Source organism: Echinops telfairi, unplaced genomic scaffold (genome assembly GCF_000313985.2).
Source record: "Echinops telfairi isolate 266 unplaced genomic scaffold, ASM31398v2 ScPeMD7_14;HRSCAF=57, whole genome shotgun sequence".
In the NCBI taxonomy this organism is placed as follows: domain Eukaryota; kingdom Metazoa; phylum Chordata; class Mammalia; order Afrosoricida; family Tenrecidae; genus Echinops; species Echinops telfairi.
Window position 1 is genome coordinate 521,946 of NW_022103911.1, and position 7,000 is coordinate 528,945.

The following is a 7,000-nucleotide window of genomic DNA, read 5'->3' on the forward strand; positions in this document are numbered from 1 at the left end:
TGTACATCCTCTAGCCATATTTGTAAGGTAGAATTGGGATCATGATATTGGGGGGGAGGAAGCATTTAAGAACTAGAGGAAAGTTGTATGTTTCATCATTGCCACCCTGCAGTCAGGGTTGTTTAGAGAAACCAAACCAAGACACTTATGATAATAGGTACATAGCTAGCTAGCCAGCTAGATAGATAGATAGACAGATAAAGTTTATACAGCGAGAAGTATTACAACAGCTAATTACTCCATACAGCAGTACAGAGGGCTCAGTTCAGCTCACTTTCATGGAACAGTTAATATACTGGAAATCCTTCAACTAATGTGGGCTGCCAGGTCCAAGGTCAGGAATCAGACAATTGAGTCTTCTCTCAGGCAAGACAGGCAGAGTCTGCCCATAGACAGCAGAAAGCAGGGTGGGTCAGCAACAGTCAGTAACTCAGGAGCTTAACGAAGCAGGCCCTGATGGGATCTCAAACTCAAGCATAGTGAGAGGATCCACCAGCCTCAAGTTCAAGCAATGCACCACCAGCAGCATGGCGAGGCAGGTCTTGAAGGAGTCTTAAGCTCTAGTGACATGATCCATGGGTTGGCTTGGCCCACATGTAGTGTAGCACACAGGTTGAGGCAGAGAACTAGCTAATGCAGCAGCATGCTAGACTGATCACCAGGGAACAAGAGGAAGATAGGATGCTGGCTCTCTTTATATATTTTGGGTGTCCTCCAATCAAGTGGCAACCTGATTAAACTCCATCCACATGTTCCTATTGACCTTGTTGGCACAATAAACCTATCACACTGAATTTCACGCTATTGAGCAATTCCAATATGGTAGACAGTGAATGAGAAACCTCACACACTTTAATTCATTCATTCCTCCTCACAAGCCATCAAATAGATATTACCATTCTGTAACAAGGACATTAAATTCAGCAGTGCTATCAAACATCCTCAGTGTCCAATAAATAGACTGGCCTGAACCTGGCTGCCTCCTATGTCTAGTTTATTTGATGATTAGATACATGAAAATGAAACCGTGGCAAATTTTAGTTTGCTTTTTTGGGGTCGTGACATGAACATTTTGATTATGTCTTCCTTCAGGTCCCCCACAACATTAAAAAAAATGTTGGTTTTGTTCCATTGATGGTTTCTGGGCTCTCTGTTGTTGTACAGAATGCAAATGATGAGAAAATGGAAGAGCAGAAGGATAGAGCTATATAATAAAAAGCTGAGGAGAGAGGTAAAAACTTGGCTTGAGTTAATGTGTAGCTCTTTTGAGACGGTCTTAGAGCTAGTTTGGTATGGTGAAACTATTGAAGATAAGCGGAGGAAAGGAGATTTTAAAGTAATGGAGCAAAGTATTTTAATGGGAGTCCCCTTATGGCACTTTAAGAAAGACTATAATAAAGGTTTAAAATTCTCTTTATTGACTTATTTTTAAAATCATTTTATTGGGGGCTCTTATAGCTCTTAGCACAATCCATACATCCATCCATTGTGTCAAGCACATTTGTACATTTGTTGCCGTCATCATTTTCAAAACATTTTCTTTCTACTTGAACCCTTGGTATCGGTTCCTCATTCATTTCCCTCCCTCTCCCACCCTCCCTTCCTCATGAACCGTTGATAATTTATAAATGATTATCATATTTTCATGTCTTACAATGACCAATGTCTCCCTTCACCCACTTTTCTGTTGTCCATCCCCCTGGGAGGAGGTTATATATATATATATCATTGTGATTGGTTCCCTCTTTCTCCTCCCACCTCCCCCTTCCCCTCCTGGTATCACTACTTTCATTATTGGTCCTGAAGGGTTTATCTGTCCTGGATTCCCTGTGTTTCCAGTTCCTATCTGTACCCGTGTACATGCTCTGGTCTAGCCGGATTTGTAAGGTAGAATTGGGATCATGGGAGTGGTGGGGAGGAAGCATTAAAGAACTAGAGGAAAGTTGTCTGTTTCATCAGTGCTATACTTCATCCTGATTGGTTCGTCTCTTCCGTGTGACCCTTCTGTAAGGGGATGTCCAATTATCTACAGTTGGGCTTTGGGTCTCCAAAAATTCTCTTAAAATTTGCTGAGCAAATCATCAGTGAAACAGGCTTATTTGAATAAAAATGTAGTTTTGGGATTGGAGGAAGGCTTATTAGAAACCTTTGATATGCAGATGACACAACCTTGCTTGCTGAAAGTGAGGAGGACTTGAAACATTTGCTGATGAAAATCAAGGCTGGAAGACTTCAGTATAGATTGTAACTTTATAGACTTAAAGAAGCCCCTGATCCTCATAACTGAACCAATAGGTAACATCATGAGAAAGGGGAAAATGATCGAAGCTGTCAAGGATTTCATCTTGCTTGGATCCACAATCAATGTTCACAGACCCAGCAGTCAAGAGAGATGAAATGATGCATGTCCTTGGGTAAATCTGCACCCTAAGACCTCTTTAAAGTGTTGAAAAGGATGTTACTAAGATGCACCTGACTCAATCCATGATATTTTCCGTTGACTTATATGCATGGGAAAGTTTAACATTGAATAAGGCTGACCAAAGAAGAATCGATGTATTTGAATTATGGTGCTGGCAAAGAATATTGAAAGTAGTATGGATTGCCAAAAGAACAATCGAATCTGTTTTGGGAGAAGTACAACCAGAATACAACCAGAAGAAGTACAACAAAATTGCTCCTTTGGCAGAAGTACAACCAGGATAGCAAACCTCGGTCTCACTTACTTTGGACATGTTATCAGGAGAGATAAGTCCCTGGAAAAGGACGTCATGTTTGGTACAGTAGAGGGGCAGCAAAAAAAGAGGAAGACCTTTGACAAGATGTCTTGACACAGGGGCTGCCACCCTGGCCTCAAACCTAAGAACCATTGTGAGGACGGTGCAGGACCAAGGTGCATTCTGTGCTGTTGTTCACAGGGTCACTATGAATCAGAACCGACCGGCCAGCACCTAGCAACTGTAATAAAGGTTCAAACAGTGGCATTGTTCCCTTGATGGGAGTCCGTGTGGGACTGGATCACAGCATGTCTTGATTATGTGGATGAAGTTTCTAAAGGAAGGAAGATGAGGGATTGGTCCTGCCAGTCAAGGAGCTCCTTGTGTGTCATAGGCTACGTATCGGACTGCAGTTCAAACACACAAGTGGCTCCACCACTTTCTGCTCATAAAAACCCGTGGCCACAAATCCCCCCAGAGGCAGGTCTACTCTGCTAGAGGGTCAACCTTCATCAGACTTGACTTGATGGCAAGTAATTCGCTTGTTTTAGGAATTGGTCACCTAAGCTTACAATCACAAGTTAGTCTGATGCTTTTTTATTAGGTAACTATTGTTGTATCATAAACTTAAAACAACAATCAACATTTATTATGTCTCATAGTTTCATCCCCATATGAGCTTTTTCCCAAGACGTCTTGAGTGTCCATACATGGTACCCAGTTTTACCCGGAGTGAACAATCCAAGAAAGCAAGGCAGAAGCTGCAAAGTCCTTCATGCTGGAAGTCAACAGCATCATTTCCCCTCACCTGTCAATCACATAGGAAGCTCCAAAGTAGGAGGAAATTTTACCAAGACAGGAATACCAACTGAGAACCACTGGGGGGCATTTTAGAGGCTGGCAACAACACTTCCTTTTTCTTCTCCCTAACTACAAATAGTCCCTGAATAATAAGAAGAAACTGCTCTTTTTTTCACATTTTTTCCTAATTTACCCTCTCTATTAACCACCTACACCCTGCATGACCTACTGACATCTTAGCTGATTTTCAGATCTCTAATCCACTATATTTCTTCTATGATATTTTTATCATTCTTATTTAACACATCTTGTCCTGATGATATAGTTCTCTATATTTATAGTCATTTGTTTCCCTCACTAGATTGAAATGTTTTGAGATTGTTGCTCTTTCATACCTTTGCATATCTCCACAGTTCCCACGTGGACCTTGGAAAGACATGGTCAGGAAAAGTCAGTAGAGGGTAATGGTTAAGCGCAGAAGCATTTGAGCTAAATAGAAATTGAATTTGGCCCCAGCTCAACCACTTCCAAGCGGTGAGATTTCAGGAATGTTACTCTACCTCTGTGCCTGTTTTCTCATCCTAAAAGGGAGGAGGGCAGTTAGGAGTGTTAACAATGTCTGTCTTACAGAGTGTGTGAATCGCATGAATGATGTGTGCAAAGGACTTAGCATCGTGCCCTGCGCCTAGCATACGAAATGCTCAGTACCTTGAACATGTTTTCAGGAGAGACCAGACCCTGAAAAAGACATCCTGTCAGATAAAGAAGAGGAAGGCCCGAAAGAGGATAAGTTAACACAGTGGCTATAAGAGCAGGATCAAACAAAGCAACAATGGTGAGAATGGCACGGAGCCGGGTAGTATGGTAGTCTCTGATACACCGGATCACTAGGAATCTGAACTGACTTGGCAACACTTAACACACCACCACCGAAAAACACTCCAAGATGGTGTAACTTGTCATGCCTTTGGCCTTTAACAGTTTTTGAATAAATGAATATTGAAGAAGGAAGGTATTTAGCCACAAGGCCCGGCCTTGGAAAGTTCCCTTGCCCCAGTCCCCAGGGACTTTCTGTGAAGTTCTAGAGAAGCACTGTCCAGTAGAACTTCCTGTAATGCTAGAAATGTCCTCTCTCTGCACTGTCCAGGAGGGTAGACGCTCCCCCTATGTCGTTGATGGACACTTGGAATGTCATTTTCAATTGATTTCATTCTAATTGATTAAATTTAAATGTAGAGAGCCACATGGGGTGAGTGGTTGTCACACTGTCTATTGCAGTTCTGCAGTTCTATTGCAATCTGGTAGGCCTCCCACAGCGCGCTCTTGCCTTTTCCCTTTATGGTAGGGTTTATTAGCCAGTTGATAAGAAATGTGATCCTTGGAGGTTTTAGAAATACAGATCATTTTTTAAAAAGAGTTTAAGTTTGGCAATCGTTTGTACCTCAGTTCATCCATTGTTGAGAGGAATCACAAATGATAGCTTGCAGTGGTTCTATATTATTTATACTCTCTCCTAGGGAGATGGAATGAGCCGTGTAATTTGCATGTCTAACATTTCTCAACAGGGATCCAGATGTGGATGTAGGCATTTTCTCACATGAACATAATGAAATGTTACCTTTAGCACAATGGATTCTGGAGGATCATCAAATTATGCTAGGCTGGCACCCCAATTTCAGAAAACTTAGAAGTTTGAATAAGTTGCAATAATAGTCCTGAAGAAGGTAAAATTATCCATCATTAGAACAAAGGCAGCTGACCATTCAGGACCACCTCGAAGCACATCAACCAAACCATTCGCTGCAGAGTCATTTGAACTCAGGGAAACACCATGCGGGGTAGAGAAGAACTGCGCCCTGTATGCTTTCAGTGGCTGGTAGATCACCGGCCCTTTCTTCTGAGGTTCTTCTGGGTGGACTAAAACCCCCACCTTTGGGTTAGCAGCCAAGCACATGTACCATTTTCACTACTCAAGAACTCTTATGAACAGAGAGGTTACGAATTCGCGTGTAGAGGTTATGTTTTATAATATTCTTCAATCCATCTGTAAAGAGCTTGTCTAGAGGTGTCCACTAGTGCCACCTGTTGGCAGTGCCGGGATCTGAGGAATGTTGGCATTGTGTAAAAATTGGTTCGAATCTGTGAAAGGAAGGCATGCAAAAGTAGAACTAGCTTCAAAGCTTGGCTTTTGCTCATGCTAACTGTGTAACCAGAAGCCCTGGGGCATAATTCGTTGCTCCTTGGGTCGCTAACTGCCACGTCAGCAGTTCAACCACCAGCCGTTCCACGGGAGAAGAAGAGGTTTTCTGCTTCTTAAGGATGGGCAGCCGGGGAAGCCCACAGGAGGAATTCTCGTCTGCCTTATCCGGCTGCTATGAGTTTGGTGTGGTTTGGGGCTACGTAACCACTTTTATTCGTGATATCCCATTTTTTTATTAGTTGGAATTTGATCCACATATCATTCCATAATTCAATGATGTCAAGTAGAATTGTACAATTGCTAGCACAATCCGTTTCTAAACATTCTTTTCTTGATACTCCATTTTAAAAATACAGATCATATGTATTGTGTAAGGAGGTTGTAAGAATTAAGGAATGAACTCCTATTAGATATCATAAATATTGTTCCAAACCTCAGCCTTTGAATGCAGTCATAGTTATTTCTTTCTTACAACACGGCTCAAAAAGAGTACCTCTGATCACAGCACTCCGCCAAGCCATGAACCTCAGACCAAGCTGTTGCTATCACTTCTAGCCCCGTCACTGTCTGCTTTTCTTCTATCCCATTCATCTAACTGCAGAGCGTCAGAAATACGGGCCTGCAGTCTATGGCCTGCTATCTCCATTAGTGAATATTTGTAAAACAAATAAGTCAGCTTATGCTTAGTAATAAGTAATCTAAGCCAGTAACAGTTAGAATGTTTAATAGTTAGCTGGCAGGGGAGAGACCATGATCACAAAGTGGTTTCCCCAGAGCGTGGCTTATCCATTGCATACAGGATGTGCTGACCCCCATGATTTCCCCGAATGTGGGAAACTTGAGTGCATAACTTGTGGTAGTGGGGGACTGCATTCGCACTCTCCCCTGATTAAAAAAAATTAAAATAGTTATACTGTTTACCACTAGACATATATAGAGCCCTCTAATGCAGTTATAACTTTTCTGCATCTGTTATGTAATACTACATAAAATTGTCTCACGTTTAGTAAGATGCTGATGTGAAACTAAAAGGCAATGGAGTGTAATGTAAAAAGACATGGTCTTGGAGATATGGCTTCAAATCCTGTGTGATCTTGGATCAATCAGCCTCTCTGAAAAATTAAGGCAGTAAAAGCCAGATCTCATGTGCATAGTAACTTCCTCTCCTTTCCTAGCTTCAAGGTTTCCTACTCTTCACACAAAAATACCGAGAGTTGGGGAGCGAATCCCAGAGGACCAGGTGATGGAATACATGCTGTGGAGGGGGTGAGGTAAGACGATT

The 7,000-nt window shown here is 42.0% G+C and overlaps 1 non-coding gene across 1 annotated transcript; it reads left to right on the top strand.

Moving 5' to 3' along the window:
- The first annotated feature begins 6,443 nt into the window (after positions 1–6,443).
- LOC115868608 lies at positions 6,444–6,606 on the top strand. Its single transcript, XR_004045697.1, has one exon. It is a non-coding gene; the product is annotated as a U1 spliceosomal RNA (small nuclear RNA).
- Positions 6,607–7,000: the final 394 nt, after the last annotated feature.